Source organism: Hemiscyllium ocellatum, chromosome 14 (genome assembly GCF_020745735.1).
Source record: "Hemiscyllium ocellatum isolate sHemOce1 chromosome 14, sHemOce1.pat.X.cur, whole genome shotgun sequence".
NCBI classification, from domain to species: domain Eukaryota; kingdom Metazoa; phylum Chordata; class Chondrichthyes; order Orectolobiformes; family Hemiscylliidae; genus Hemiscyllium; species Hemiscyllium ocellatum.
The window spans coordinates 39,162,981-39,180,114 of NC_083414.1; the positions used below are offsets into that span (position 1 = coordinate 39,162,981).

At 39.8% G+C, this 17,134-nt stretch overlaps 1 protein-coding gene and 1 long non-coding RNA gene across 4 annotated transcripts in view; one reads left to right on the forward strand and one right to left on the reverse strand.

Annotated features, from left to right (window-relative positions):
- Positions 1–17,134, forward strand: part of LOC132822357 (receptor-type tyrosine-protein phosphatase gamma-like) — a 695,764-nt gene that overhangs the window by 188,666 nt on the left and 489,964 nt on the right. The gene's annotated exons all lie outside the window — the stretch shown is intronic.
- The window catches only part of LOC132822358 (uncharacterized), a 66,652-nt gene continuing 55,960 nt past the window's right edge, over positions 6,443–17,134 (reverse strand). The window contains exons 2-3 of the long non-coding RNA XR_009645434.1: positions 16,374–16,472; positions 6,443–6,644 (exon numbers count right to left, since the gene is read on the reverse strand). This is a non-coding gene — a long non-coding RNA (uncharacterized LOC132822358). The remainder of the gene's footprint in view (positions 6,645–16,373; positions 16,473–17,134) is intronic.

The window sequence follows — 17,134 nt, forward strand, 5'->3', positions numbered from 1 at the left end:
CACAATGCCCTTGTCACAGCTGAAGCACTATACAATTGTTTCCAAGGGACAGGACTAATGCCAACCAACCAGTGATGACTGGGGCAGCAATTTACAGAATGCTGGCAGTCATTTTATCCGTTGATTTGGAGGTGCCAGTGTTGGACTGGGGTATACAAAGTTAAAAATCATACAACACCAGGTTATAGTCCAACAGGTTTACTTGGAAGCACTAGCTTTTGGACTGCTGCCATGAATTTAGATGTTAGTACTTCAAAATTCATGGCAGCAGTCCAAAAGCTAGTGCTTCCAAATAAACCTGTTGGATTATAACCTGGTGTTGTGTGATTTTTAAAATTTTACCCTTTTGGGACTATTGATCCAAGCTGTGGAAACAGGTCGCGCAACAGAGGAATTCTGGTATACCTCCACCAAGACAGAATGCGGTACACCCCATGAAATGTTGAACATGACAGTGGCAGGACAGATTTGGAAGAGGAATTTGAATTTATTTATGAAAGAGTTAAGCATGCTTACAAGATATGGGTGGCTGCTTATGCCAGATTGCAAAGCCCCTCGTTTGAATGTGGGAGGGGACATTTGAGACCTGTACGATTGCCCCATACTTTTCCGTCAATGGAAGAAACGGTGATGATAAATGAATAGGAGAAATGCACCCAAGGAAAGAAATGTCATTACAACTTTAACTCCTTCCACAATAAGTACTATAGACAGCCTCTACCTGACAGTAAAGTTCAATCAGAGTGCCAACAGGACTCCATGTCCAAGCGTGAGTCTTAGACAATGAACAGTCAGACCAGTTGTTGGAGATGTTTATGAAACTTGAAGATAATACTGGTGCATTTTTGCAATCGGTCCTGAGTTATGGAGGTTTGGTGAATATGTGCCATTTTTGTTCAGGGATGCACCCATGGAACTCTGCTTCATTGTTCACTGCTATCAGCTAGAGATCATTCTACAACCTGGAAGGGATCTTTGTGAGAAAAACAGAGGTTGAATGCCATTGTGACAGAGATTGATGACCTGTAAGCTGAGTGTACTGCTGAGCTAATTCATAAGATCTAGCTTAGTTCTGTCTTAGTTATATTTGCAATGTTATGTTCATTTGTAGTGTATAAACTGACCACAATTTACTTGCTAATTCAAGTTTAACTCATTTTGATTCTCAGTTTTTGAGTATGGCAATATTTATTTGACAGCATTTGTTTCACTCTTGTGCAGTAACCATTCTTTTGTTTTAAGCCGTGGAACTATGTGGCTTCATTCTTCCAGCAAGTAGCTGGGATTGTAGATTTCTCCTTCGAAAAGTAAGTTACTGGTCTTGACTGAGATTTTGAATTGTTGCTGCAACTAAATTATTTGGTCAGAATCTTCCCAGCCATTGAACAATGTAAGCACTTTTGAGAAAGTTGGGAGAATCACGTGAGATTAGATTAGATTACTTCCAGTGTGGAAACAGGCCCTTCGGCCCAACAAGTCCACACCGACCCGCCGAAGCGCAACCCACCCATACCCCTACATTTACCCCTTACCTAACACTATGGGCAATTTAGCATGGCCAATTCACCTGACCCGCACATCTTTGGACTGTGGGAGGAAACCGGAGCACCCGGAGGAAACCCACGCAGACACGGGGAGAACGTGCAAACTCCACACAGTCATTCGCCTGAGGTGGGAATTGAACCCGGGTCTCAGGCGCTGTGAGACAGCAGTGCTAACCACTGTGCCACCGTGCCGCCCTATATTGGCAGTAAGGGGAGACCTGACACCAAGAGCAAAAAGTTTCATTTTTCAATCAAATACAGTCATAGAATCATAGAGGTGTGCAGCACAGAAACAGACCCTTCGGACCAACTCGTTCATGCTGATCAGCTATCTCAATCCAATCTAGTCCCAGTTGCCAGCACTTGGTCCATATCCCTCTAAACCCTGCCTATTTAGATACCCATCCAGATGCCTTTTAAATGTTGCAATTGTGCCAGTCTCCACACTTCCTCTGGCAGCTAATTCCATACACGTACCACCCTCTGCGTGAAAATGTTGCACATTAGGTCCATTTTATATCTTTCCTCTCTCACCCTAAACCTATGCCCTCTAGTTCTGGACTCCCCCACGCCAGGGAAAAGCCTTTGTCTATTTATCCTATCCATACCCCTCATGATTTTATGAACTTCTTTAAGTTATAGTTACCCCTCAGCCTTTGAAGCTATCGGAAAGATGTTGTGAAACTTGAAAGGGTTCAGAAAAGATTTACAAGGATGTTGCCAGGGTTGGAGGATTTGAGCTATAAGGAGAGGCTGAATAGGCTAGGCTGTTTTCCCTGGAGTGTTGCAGGCTGAGGGGTGACCTTATAGAGGCTTATAAAATCATAAGGGACATAGAAAGGATAAATAGACAAAGTCTTTTCCCTGGGGTGACGGAGTCCAGAACTAGAGGGCATAGGTTTAGGGTGAGGGTGGAAAGATATAAAAGAGACCTAAGGGGCAACATTTTCACTCAGAGGGTGGTACGTGTATGGAATGAACTGCCAGAGGAAATGGTGGAGGCTAGGTTGGGATATCTGGTCAGCATGGACGAGTTGGACCGAAGCATCTGTTTCTGTGCTGTGTATCTCTATGACTCGATGACAGGGAGAAGTAAAACGAACAAAGCAACAATGTCAACAAATGCCCACTACCCATCAACAAAATTGACAAATTAAACTTGCTGGAAGCATTCAGAACTAAACTGTGTTTATAGCTGTAACAAAGGCCCAGATTTTACAGCAAGTAGGGGTGAGAGCATCTACAGCGTACATGAATTCCCGGGACTTAGAGGTTGGACTGTCATTAACAGAAATGTTCTCACGAACCTGTCTGAACACCGGCAAAGCCCCTGGGTAATTGGTGGATACGAATGTTCACCAGCAAGACAAAATTCTTGTGAATGAGTGACAGAAGACCTATTTGCATGCATTGCATCCACATTATTATGTTGTAGCACCTTGAGAATAAGCAAAGTACCATTCTTCCAAATGAAGCCAGTTTCTGACCTGAATGTTAGAGCAGATACCTGACAACTCTAGCTCTCCAATTGCTCATCTAATCTCTCAGGCCATGCTCCATGGGTAGTGACCAAATGTAAGCCTGGTTCACCAGGACCTCTAGGACTCAGTCAGCAAACTGGGGTTGTGCAACAATCAATTTTTTTTCTGAATTCATTTAAGATTCTTGTTCAGATCTGCTTTCTATAGCAGTTCAGCATTGTCTTCAGCATTGTTTTATCAGGCTTTGCTTAGTGGTATTGATGAAAGACGTGAATTATAATGTTACTTTCCAATTATCATAATTTGCGTTATTTAAATTTTCTCATTTCATACAATTAGTTCTCATCCGACGTTGGTCGAGATTGACATGTCATTGGCCATATTTCTGAAAATAGGTCTTCTGCTCTTCAATAGCTCAGCAGTATTTCGGATGAAGGCATGAAATATTTAATTAATCATGTGGTAGTTTATCATGGGAATGAAGGAGGACGATGAAGATGGAGAGGGATGATAGAGTAGTTATACAGCAATATTTTAAAATGCAACAGCACTGTATTCATGTCTATCCAATTTCAATGCATGGGTGTTGGTTTAATTTTGGATTTGTGAATGTTCAGGTGTTCTCATCTTTTTGCACTGACAGAAACACACTTGAAGTTTATGTGTTCCCAAAACATTTACCTGCATGTTGAAGGAACGATATTGTCTTCAGTATAGTTACAACAAAAATTCAAATATCGCAGACTTAATCCTGGGATAGTAAGACTGTCCGATGAAGAGAGATTCAGCAAATAGCGTCTGTATTCTCAAGTTTCAAAAACTGAGAGATACCTAATATAAATGTACAAATACTTAATGGGATTGACAGGGTAAAGGCAAGTAAGAAGGTTCCTCAGGTTGATGAGTACACAACAGGGAAACAGTTTAAAAATTGAGGTTTTCCATTTAGGACCAAGATGAGCCAAAACCCAAATATTTATGGAAGCTCTATCTTTGAATGTATTCACAGTAGAGGTTAATGGATTTCTGATTACCTGTGTATAAAGGGTTATAGGGATAGTGGGAGTTGCTGATGTATTCAATGAGCTGAGTGTAATAAATAGCAAAGTAGGCTCGATGGGCTGAATAAGGTACTGCTGCTTCAGTGTTCCTAAAGAATGGTGGGGTGAGATCTTGGTAATAGCAGGGGTTTGGTGACAAAAAAAACAAGATGATGATTACTCAAGTCTATTCACAGAAAATTAATCATTTAATTATTTTATAGTAAAATAAATGACATATCTAAACACTACTTAAAGAAAGCTGCTTTATGATTAAATCTTGCCTGCTGAATTGCAGTACTTGAAATTTCACAAACAGTGCAGAACAAGTACCCTTTAACATCAAATTGCTGCCTTCACCAAAATGATTGATTTTTTTAAAAACTTGAAATAGGTAGATTGAAAAGAATGTTTCATGAATATTACTATATCTTGATGCCTTGACTTGTTAAAATAATACAGTTGATATATTGACACGGAACAAAAGATCTGTGTGTAATTACTGCAATACCTTCTACGGATGTACATTGTTATAAAAATAGAAATTCTTAAGAGTATGTCAGATGGGTATTATGAAGATCATTTATTAAAATATGGGGATTGACCTCGAAGATGTTCAAAAATACCGCATGCTCTATTTATGCGGTGTGTAAGTGTTTTGCAGAAGGAATAAGATAAAAGTCCATTAAAGGTCTTTCAGCTTACTGAAACTTGGACATGTTGTATCCCACTACATTTCAAACACTTCTCATACTTACAAGTCTACTACCAAGCTTGTAAGATTATTTTGGATATGTTTCTCTTAGATTGATATTCCTCCTGTGATGCCTTAAATCTATCTGTGATTTATAGTTGAGAATTCTACTTCAACAAACATGATTTACTTTGAAGGAGTCATTTGCTTTATCTAACTGAAACCTTTAAACATTCAATATACTCAATAAGAGTTACCACTTGTTTGCACTCCTGAATCTGCAGTAAATACATTTCCAAAGTTTTTTTCTCAAAGTTCATTTTTCATTAATTTATTGAACTATTCTTCATATTCTTCCCCATATTAATACTAAGAATAATAATATGTTTCCTACTTAACAATAGGGTCTACATGTCAAAAGCATTTGATTTGTTGTAAGTGCATTGAAATATCTTGACATTTTGAAAGGTGCTGAGTAAATGCAAATCTGTTTTTTTCTTGATATTGAACATCTCTTTCGTAACACGGCAACAACAACTAAATGCCATGTCGGCTTATTAGTACGTTGGACAGCCTGACTGCACATAGCTTCAATGGACTTATAATATTTTTGGTTAAATAACTATAATTCCCTTGTTACTGCATGCTTAGACTGCATTAAAACTGCCAGTCCTACGAGGTCCTTTTCTTTGTCACGTTTTGCAGATAGTTGATTCTTGCAACATTTTGTGTCGTGAAGAACCTTGGCAAACAACAAACAGCTTCTGGAAATCTAAATGAACTATAATAAGAGCAATTCCACTGTCTACTTCGTCCATAATATAGTCAGCACAGATCCCTGTAGGACTGCAATCCTCATATCTTGATATCAAAATAGACCCATTTATAGATACTATCTGTTTTCTGCCAGCCAACCAATCTTCTATCCACGCTAATGTGTTATCCCCTACTCTAAACTTCCTATTCATGCAGTAACTTTTTTATGTGGCACTTTGTCAAATGCCTTCTTAAAATCCACTTTTGGAAGCTTGTTCTCAGTTTCCCTCCAACTGAGTTAAGTAAAACAAGCATCTCTAAATAGTCACTGTTCAAATGAACTCAGCAAAGCAAGCAGTTATACCATCAGTGACGTGATGTAGAAAGCCTAGTTTTTAAAAAATTTCCAATGTCTATATGCACTTTCAATGACCTCTTTCAAAGAATTTTATCAAACATGAAATGCATCTCAGTTATCAACAATATTAAATGCAAAGCATCTTCATAACACACTTCCAAGGTACTTAATTGGCAGTAAAGCATTCTGAGACATCCTAAGTTTGGGAAAGCTGCAATTGACAACATTTCAGCTAGAAAAGCTGAAGACATCTTATTCCCTGCAGTCATCAGAAACCAAACTTGTAAGCAAACAAATCATATATTATTAAAACAAGATAAACAGGGCAATATTAAAATTCTGACTTTTCTAATGATGGAAAGACAGTCAAGCTCAAATGCTTAGAAAATCTTTAGGTTTTCTTTCCAACTTACCTCTGACAAAGTCAGTCATTGTACCATCAGGAAGAAGAATAACCTTTGTCACTCATTGATCACTACTTAGGGAATAGCAGTAAAACATTTCCCAAAGGCCTGCATATGTGTCCATTACATCTACATATTGCCTTTGAAGAAAGTCTTTACCTCTTCCAGTGCTTGTTTTTTGAATGGTCCTCTGTGATCTTGAAATATCCTTTTTTTGAGATATGGCCAGTGCATTCAATGGATTTTTTGTGGTATGCAAAGTTCAACTTATGACATCTAAAGATCCTCTTCTGTGCCTCTGTTCTGGTTCTTTTTAAGTTGAATGCTTGACTGCAGTCAATCAGGGTGCACCCATCCATCATTTAACCTAGAATTTTGATACAGTTGAAGTCAGAGAGAATCCTGTTTGGAATATTTACTCAGTGAATTGAATTAATTGTTATTGTGGCTTCACTGGTTTCAGTTTAGACTGCTCTTTGGCTCACATTAAGATGAAGTGCAGGGGCATAAATTGTGATTTGGTGTACTTTATTGTCAGGTGACCACCCATCAAGCTACAATATTATTTGGTTCTAAACCATGAAACAAACTCTACAGTAAGGATTCCAGGATGCAGACAGATGTCATCTGATATGTTTTGGTACAAAGAAGATGGAGAGATAGATGACAACCAAGGCTCATATTCTAAGTGGTGTGCAGTAACCGAGAACTTGGATGTATATAAGTATGAAAGTAGCAGGACAGGTGGGCTGTGTGGCCATACAGCTGCTCTGAGGTTCCTCGGAAACTTCATGCATGCTGATTTATGTGAGTGGTGTGCTGACATATTGACTTCTGGTTTGAGAAGTTGTTGCTGCCTACAAACGTCAGAGATCCATCCACCAAAAAGAAATTAAGGGTTTATTGCTCTGCATCCCTCATGGATTCCTCTACACACATTGATTCTAGGGTTTGGGAGGACATGAGGATTGTAGGTGGTCAATATGTTTCAAGTCATGACATCTGACCTTGGTAGGAGAATTGAACATTTTACGCTCAATGTTGAAAAATTCCTCACTAGCTAATTCATTTCATTTTCCCATGTTTCCTCCCACAGTCCAAAGATGTGCAGGTCAGGTGAATTGGCCAAGTTAAATTGCCCACAGTGTTAGGTACATTAGTCAGAGGGAAATGGGTCTGGGTGGGTTACTCTTCGGAGGGTCGGTGTGGGCTTGTTGGAACAAAGGGCCTGTTTCCACACTGTAGGGAATCTAATCTAGTCTGATCTTATCAAGTTTAAATACCAATGACTTATCTACTGTCTCTGCCTTTTCAGTTTTAGTTACTGAGTTTCCTCCTCTGTCTTTATTGTGTCTGCAGCATCTATCTCACAGGTAAAGACAGATGCAAAATATTCCTTTAACATCTTAACCGTGCTTCTTACGTTTTGGTCCTTAATTGGTCCTACTTCTCCCTTTACTATCCTTTTACCATAGATTTGTCAAAGATACATTAAAAGCATTTCCCGTTCTCATAATCTCTACCATCAAACCCAATATTATTATCTAAATACCAACTCCATCTAAGTTTTCTTTAAATCATATTTACTTGAACATGTGACCCTGCATGTATTAGCTTCAGCACTGTTCGTAGCACTCTCACCTCTGATTCAGAAAGTGTTGGGTGAAAGTCCCATTCCTGGACATGAGCACAAAGATAGATTTATTCTCATGTGGGATGAACCTGCCAACTCTTCCATGTGGTTGTGAAAGATCGCACACAATGTCCCACCCAATATTTATTTTTCAGTCAACATCACAACAATAGATTATCTGCTTATTATCCCATTACTGATTGTGGAACTTGCTGTGGGAAAATTAGCAGCTGCATTTCCTACAGAGCATACATTTCAAAAGTACTTGATTAGCTGTAAAAGCAATTGGGGATATTTTGTGACCGTGAAAGGCAAATGTAAATGAAAGACATTCTTGCTTATCTAATCACATTACATATACAATATCAGCATATGGACTTTAGGAATTCAAAGACAGTTCAAAGAGCCCATCTTTTTTTCTAATACAGTTCAAACAGCCCATCGTCAGTGTCTCAGAAGAACTAGTGGTGGCCGATAAGTGCTACCTCATCAAGGTGACACCCCAATCCTGGCAGCAATTTTTGCTTTACGTTGACAATCGTTCACACTTTCCATATTGCCTAAAGAAGTCTACATAGATCTGAGATTAAATTTCAGGTCTCAGTATCTGACCCTCCCCAGTCTGTCAGGTGATAGCTTTCCTGATTGAATGGCAGTCACCCATCTAAATGATCTGGTTTTTAGCTCTTAGCACATTTATTGGCAGTAGCAAGTTTGTTGTTTGAAAAGTTCTGTGTGAATACATTGAGCTTTAATTACTGAAAGATGATGTATTGTTGGACAGTGATTCTGCCAAGTTGTTACTTTTATCTGCAATTCCACAGATGTTGATCCAAATCACAATTGATTGACAGACCTGTCAATGAAACATTTGGTTGTATGCTGATTTAAGAACTGGTCTAGTCTTCATAAGTTTCTTGGAGGCCTGTTGCTTTAAGGAACTCAAAATTTGTTTCTTTTTCTGGTCTTTGCACATTTTTGTTTGCTGCTGTTGGCAAGGGTTGGGTTCAGTATTAATTTGATGACATGATTATGTAGGTTTCCAAGTGCAATTTAAAGATAGGACAAGCTGTTCACAACTTCAATTATCTTTACCTCCTAAAGGGAAAACAATAAAAGCAAAAAGAAAATTCCTGCTTTATGTGCTGATGGAAACTATTCAAGAGCAACACATAAGTACAATGCATTGTTTGATTTTGACTCACCTATATTGACATTTGAAACAAGGGGAATGATAAAGGAAATCCTGCATAGATTGAAAAAACTTATTAAGGCCAAAGGCAGTTTATGCACAGCCAACTTAGGCAGAAGAACAAAATGGGATTGATTTAATTTCAAATATTCAGTAGCCTGTGCTAACCGAGAATTTAAACTTGCTTGGGAAGTCATTCATATTGTTAAATTACATCATAGGAGATAACCTTGACTGGCCAAAAAAGCTGGTATGTGCAAGCCATGAAAACTTATATGTCTGTGTGCTCTAAACTACTTCAGAAATCATTGTGTTGTAATAAATGACTGCCTCAAATCAAAATAGTGCTGTGGCACTATGTGTTCTTTCTTACCTTAAATGAGAGATTAATGTTTGTGTTTGGGATCTTTCACTCCCCTGATTTCAGCTTTGGTGTTGTGCAGAGGTTCCAAGTGAATTTTACAAGAAGGAAGGTTGCTCTCCTGCACTTCCAAGCAACCAACTTCCTTGTCATTTAGAAGAAGAGATCATTCTCTCGGTTATTTGGCTATAATATGAACCAAAGAAAATTAAAATATCATTTTAGAAAGATTCTCAGCTGCAAAAGTGTCCAACTGTTTATCCTGGGAATATATCTGATTTCGTTTTTTTTTTATTCATTCATGGGATGTGAGCATTACTGGCAGTCCAGCGTTCATTGTTCATCCCGTGAGAAGGTGAGTCATTTAATTCTTGTATGAGAAAATCTGTCAGAAGTGTGCAATCTGCATTTCAGAAATTGCATTGAAAGCTCAAATGCAGTGTTGTCCGAGAGCTAAAATTTCACAATAATCTTCGGAATATCTCATAAAGGTTAAAATCCATAATTGTTGCTTCACATTCAAAAAATATCCCTGAGCATCAAATTATTCATGAGCATCAAACTATTCATGAGCATCAAAATGACACTTATTTAAAACAGCTTCCTCTTTGTTCTTTTTATGTGAATCAAATTCCAGGCCTTTCATTGCCATGTAATGCTGGATACAACAGCCTTGTTGCAATTTTCGTTTAACACAACAGATACAAATATAAATCTGTCTAAATGCAATGTTAGACAGTGCACATTAATCTGAAACCTTTTACCTTCTTTGACAATTTTTTCTGTAGTTACACAAATTGGCCTGCAGCACATATTTGGTAATGAGCTTCCATTGAAAGAGGCTCACTGACGCCCTGTCACCTCAGTATCATTGCTTTGATTTCATGGCATCTAGCCAGTGGTACTCCACTTTTCTTGACGAGCTTTGTTTTTAATCCACTTCAGGACATCACAGATGTCCTCCTATTTTAGGGACTGCAATTTCCCCTCCCACGTAATCAGCAATACCCTCCAACGCATTTCCTCCACCTATGCCCTCGAAACCCACCCTTCAAATGCAACAAGGATAGAACCCCACCACCACCATCCCCCCCACCCGGTCCTCACTTTCCATCCCACTAGTCTCCGGATACAATGCATTATTCTCTGCCGTTTCTGCCACGTTTAATCAGACCCCACCACCAAAGCTTTATTTCCCTCCCCACCCCTGTATGCGTTCCACAAAGTTTATTCCCTTCACGATTCCTTCGTTAGGTCGACCCCCCCCCCGCTTCCAAACCATCCTTCACAGCTGTACCTTCCCTTTTTGCAGCACGAGGTCTAAATCCTGCGCCCACACCTTTCCCCTCACTTTCATCCAAGGCCCCAAAGGATCTTGTCACATCCAGCAAAGATTTTCCTGCACATTCATACACTATATCTACTGCGTATATTGCTGTTGATGTGGTCTCCTCTATATCGGGGAGACAGTATGCCAATTCACTGAGTTTTTCTCAGAACATCTCAGGGACATATGCGTCAAACAATCCCACCACTCTGTGGCCGACCACTTCAACTCCCCTTACACACCCCAAGGAAGTGCAAGTCCTGAGCCTCCACCACCAAATCAAAGCCACCTGCCAACTGGAGGAAGAATGCCATACCTTCTGCCTTAGGATGTGTCAACCACATGGCATCAACATCTCTAGTTTCAAAATCTCCCCCCATCTCATCCCAGATCCAACCTCCAACTTCTCACTACCCTCTTGACCTGTCCTACCTGTCCATCTTCCTTCCCACCTATCCACTCCACCCTCCCTACTGACCTATCACAACTATCTCCCACCTGCATCCACCTATCGCCTGCCCACCAACCTTGCCCCCAGTCCTACACCCACCCCCCATTTATCCCTCATCGTCCTTTCCTATCTACATTCCTATGAAAGGCTTATGCCAGAAACGCTGACTCTCCTGTTCCCGGATGCTGCCTAACCTGTTGTGCTTTTCCACCACCACCCTTTTCGACTGTTTTTTTTTGGTGGTATGTTTGGCAGCGCTGCATTGTTGTTTGTTAATCCATTGCTACAAAATATCTCCTGCAACATAAAGGGGCCAGATATCACAAGGAGAATTTTTTGTTTAAATTGTGCAAGTAATGTTGGATTATAGATTCAGTAGAGAACATTCCCTTCACACACAAAAGAATAAAAGCTGGGGCGGCACGGTGGCTCTGTGGTTAGCACTGCTGCCAGGAACTGGGGTTCAATTCCTACCTCGGGCGACTGTCTGTGTGGAGTTTGCACATTCTCCCCATGTCTGCGTGGGTTTCCTCCGGGTGCTCCGGTTCCCTCCCATAATCCAAAGATGTGCAGGTCAGATGAATTGGCCGTGCTAAATAGTGATAGGTGCATTAGTCAGGGGTAAATATAGGCTAGGGGAATGGGTCTGGATGAATTACTCTTCAGAGGGTCAGTGTGGACTTGTTGGGCCAAAGGGCCTGTTTGCATACTGTAGGGAATCTAATCTTAAGATCTGTGTCATGCAACTCTGAAAGTACTGAGTAGTATTAATTGGTGGGAAGAGTGAGGTTAGCAGAAAGTAGAATGAATGTGCAAATGTCCCTTCCTTTATTGAGAATGTTATGCATTCTTTGGTCATTCTATCATCTTTTGATGCAGCAGACACTTGTTGACCTCACATACATTTCCTTTATCTCTATTGTACATTTGTAACAGTGAGAACACCACAGAGAATGTAGGTCATATCTTCAGCTGGATTTTTAAAAAAATTCTTTCATGAGATATTGGATCACTGGCTAGGCCAGCATTTATTGCACATCACTAACTGCCCAGAAATGAGTTAAGACTCAATCACATTGCTATAGTTCTGGAGTCACATGTAGGCTAGACCTGGTATAGATGGCAGTTTCCTTCCCTGACGGACATTCATGAACCAAATGGGTTTTTCTGACAATCGGCAATGGATTCATGGTCATCATTAGGTTCTTAATTCCAGATTTGAATTAATTAAAGTTCTGGAATTAAGAGTCTAATGATGACCATGAATCCATTGCTGATTGTCGGAAAAACCCGTCCGGTTCGTTAATGTCAATTAGAGAAGGAAACTGCCATCCTTACTTGGTCTACACTACATGTAACTCCAGACCCATAGCAATGTCATTGACTGTTAACTGATATCTGGGCAGTTAGGGATGGGCAATAAATGCTGGGCAATAAACACATCCCATGAATGATAAAACAAAATTCCAGCTAAATGCATGACCTACTTTCTCTGTGGTGTTCTCACTGCCATAAGCACTTTCCAACAATGATCACTGGATGATCGTTTTGACCTCACTTACTTTTCCTTTTATATTTATATTCTGTTGTTACTAGCATTGTTAATTGTTCACATGCCAGCTCTACTTTGTGTTTTTGACTACTAATATCTGCCAATATGTCAAACTTGTATTTCCAGAGAGCAGAGGATTATTTGGCTAGATCTGGATAGTTATGTGCAAAGAATGTTACTAGTTATACATGTTAGAATGAACAACACAATTTAGAGGTACTCAAAAATCCCCTGACTTGCAAGAAAGTCAGAGAAAGTTATTTTTTGAGTTTTTTTTATTATTCACATGTGGGATATGGACATCACTGGTTGACCAGCATTTTTATTGTCTGTCCCTAGTTGCCCTTAAGAAGATGATGGTGAGCTGCCTTCTTGAACTGCTGCAGTCATAGAACATTGAACATTACTATGCATTTCAGGCCTTTTGGCCCTTGATGTTGCACCAAGCTGTGAAACCAATCTGAAGCCCATCTAAATATATCATCCATATATTTATTCAATGACCATTTAAGTGCTCTTGAAGTTGGTGATTCTACTACTGTTGCATACAGGGCTTTTCACGTTCCTACTACTCTCTGAGTAAAGATTCTATCTCTGTCATCTGTGCTATATCTATCACCCCTCAATTTAAAGCTATGTTCCCTCGTGCTAGCCATTACCATCAAAGGAAAAAAGGCTCTCACTGTCCAGCCTATCTAATCCTGTGATTGTCTTGTATGTTTCTATTAAGTCACCTCTTAACCTGTTTCTCGCTAACTAAAACAGCCTCAAGCCACTCAGCCTTTCCTCATCAAACCTTCCCTCCAAACCAGGCAACATCCTGGTAAATCTACTCTGCACCTTTTCCAATGCTTCCACATCCTACCTATAATGCTGTAGCTTGATACACAATGCCCTTTCCCTTGCCATAATCCGATTTCTGAGTAGATGTTTGTTGTAACTGGAAGATAACATTCTGCTCAAAACAGATTTTGCTTCCAACCAACTGAAGCTTTCATATGTTGAACTTCTCAGTACCTCCATCTCTCAGATTTTCTATTCCTGTACCCTTATTCCTACATTTGTTGTGTTCTATCACAATGCTCTGCTGTGTCCTCGCCTGGCAACTTCTGCAATTAAAATTGACAGCCATCAATTGAGAAAAAAACATGCATGATGTTGTATTTGTATGTTTGGATTTTGGTTTCAATCTAAATGAGATGTTCCTCCCTTAATGCTGTCTGGATTCTATGTGAAAAGATTTGCAGCTTCAATTCATGCTCCAATGGAGAGGAATCCATGGATCCAAATGGCAATAAGTGCCCACGCTGACATGAGGGAAAAAAATATTCTATTGCCAAAATACTGACATTCTTATCATGGAATGGCCGTGAAGTCTCTTTGAAAAACAACCCTCTTAATGGTGATTGCCTGACTAATTTGAAACACTGAACAGGGTGCCCTAATCTATTATCACAGGAACATTGACTCCACTTTTTTTTGTATGGACAAACTGAATTAACGCAAATATAGAAAGCAGAAATCATGCTGAAATAAATTATTTAACTGTTACATTAGACTGAATTTTCCATGTCATTGAATGATGTGCGCAATGACAAAGCAGTTGGGAAAATGTGGCAAAAATCAGAAAAATGAGGTGCTTTACATTGAGGAAAAAAATTCCACCCTAGATTTTAACAGCAAAGCAGAATCCAAGTGGGTTTCTCAGATGATATATTTAAATTGGATTGCTTAGAATTTACAGCACATAAACAGGCCATTCAGTCCAACAAGGCTAAGCCAAGGTTTAATCTCTTTACAAGCCTCATTTGATCTTACTTCATTTTATACCACCAAGGGCTTCAATGGGGCCTGGTTAAGAAAAAACACCATCTAATGAAAAATATTGGAGGCTGAAACTTGGTCTTTTTTGGCTCAGTCTGGGTTCCATCAAGTTCTCTGGCAGGTTGTTTTGATGCAAGGCCAAACAAGTTCTAACAACCCAGTGGACTAAATTTTACCAAAAATCAACTAAAAGTCAATTTTGGAGAGTTTCATGGAGGATTTCAATCCATGAGCTCAACCAGTTTTTCTTATCCAATTCTGTGGTGCTGACCTCTTTATGCAAAGTCAGAAGTCACACAACACCAGATTATAGTCCAATAGATTTATTTTAAATCATAGGCTTTTACAGTATAGCACCTTTGTCAGGTAAAGTGAGAGAGAAGCACACAGGCACAAATTGTATAGGCAGAGAAATCAATGGCAGAGAGATCAAAAGAACATACAAATGGTGTGAGTGGAGTGTCGAATAATAAGTCTCTGGTGATCAAAAGTGTCAGACAATGTGAGTAAAGTGTCAACAGCTGAGTAACAAGTGGAGCAGAGAGACTATGCCATGTACTTCGCAGCCTTCAACATGTCATCAATAAGGATGAGCACGTCGCCAGGATCAGCCCTATGCCTGCACTTCTCATCTTCGAATAACCACCAAACCTTAAACAGACCAGCGTTCTTAGCAACTTCCAAGTCTTCAGGACAACATTGACCACAACACCCCACAAACCTACCTTAGCAACTCTGCAAGACATGTCAGGTCATTGACATGGATACTACCATCACACGTGGGAACACCACCCACCATGTATATGGCAAATACTAATGTGGCTTGGCCAATGTTGTCTATCTCATATGCTGCAGACAAAGATGCCTTGAAGCATAGTATATTGACGAGACCGTGCAGACACTATGCCAATGGATAAATGGACACCATGCAACAACTGCCAGTCAGGAATGTTCCCTCCAAGTCAGGGAACACTACAGCAGTCAAGGGCATTCAGCTTCCAATCTTCAGGTAAGCATCCTTCAAGGCAGTGTTCAAGACACACAAAAAACAAAGAGTCGCTGAACAGAAACTGATAGCCAAGTTCCATACCCTTGAGGATGGCCTCAACTGTGACCTTGGGTTCATGTTGCGTTACATATGAATCCACCACACTACTGTATCTGTAAAGTCTTCCTTACTGTCCTATTTTGACACCATCACCTTGATAAATTATTATGATCTCTCTACCTTAATTAGTTTGTACTGTTCTGGATTACTTATTACTTGGGTTAGACCCTCGACATGCAACTCTTAAACCTATCATGTTATTCCAGCAATTTTGGTTGTTGCCAGCACTACCTTATTTTAAATTTTTTGTTATTATCTTTTTGCCTCATTTAATCGATTATAAGCCTTCCCTTTGCTTGTTATTCAGCTGTTGACACTTTACTCACAACATCTGACACTGTTCATCATCTGCAGAGACTTATTATTTGATACTCCACTCACACCATTTGTATAATCTTTTGATCTCTCTACCCTTGATCTCTCTGCCTATAAATTCTGTGTCTGCGTGTTTCTCTCTCACTTCACATGACGAAGGAGCTACGTTACGAAAGCTTGTGATTTCAAATAAACCTATTGGACTATAACCTGTTATCGTGTGATTTTTGTCTTTGTCAACCCCAGGCCAACACCGGCACCTCCACATCATGGCTACCTCATTACATATGCACTGCACCTCTCTGTGGTGCTCTTGTACTACCTTATACTCACCAGAAGTGGAAGTACCAGCCAATTCCGGGATTTCCATTGCCAGTACCATATTTAAAATCCAGCTATGCATCAGGTCAATCGCTCCCAGCCATGAATAGTCTTTCACAATGCATGTAGTAAAAGGGAAACAGAAAAGCAAAGCTTCACAGAGGTGACACAAGTGACATTTCATTGCAAATAGGAACTCATATTCAAAAATTTATTGCCATTTTACATCCTCACTATCTGATTGCCTGACATTGCAAATGCAAATGGAAGAATCAAGATACACAGGCTTCCTGTCCTTAATGCTCAACCATTTTTGAACCTTGTCTCAGATAGTACTCCTATTTGCTGAGCACACAGCGAAGCATAACATCTTGTAATTTTTGAACATGGGTCTTACTTTGAACATCCGCAAATGAGTGCCACTAATCTAGCCAGGCATTGCGGAGCAAACATTCAATCATCAAGATCAACGGGAAGATCTTGGAGAACATTGGCCACTTACAATAGCTTGGGAGTGTCCTGTCAATAGCATTTATTGATGAAGAGATCCAGCCTTTGGCTCCTTCGGAAAAAACTGTTCGAGAACAACAACTTCTTGGTATACAGAACTGTGGTAGTTCCTGCCGTTTTATGTGGCTTTTAGATGTGGACTGTCTCCAGCAGACACATCAAGGCACTAGAGCAGTACCACCAATGCTGCCTGCAAATCTGCTGGGAAGAGAGACCACCAATATTTGTGCATTGACCAGGCCTTTAGCCCCAGTATTGAGGCA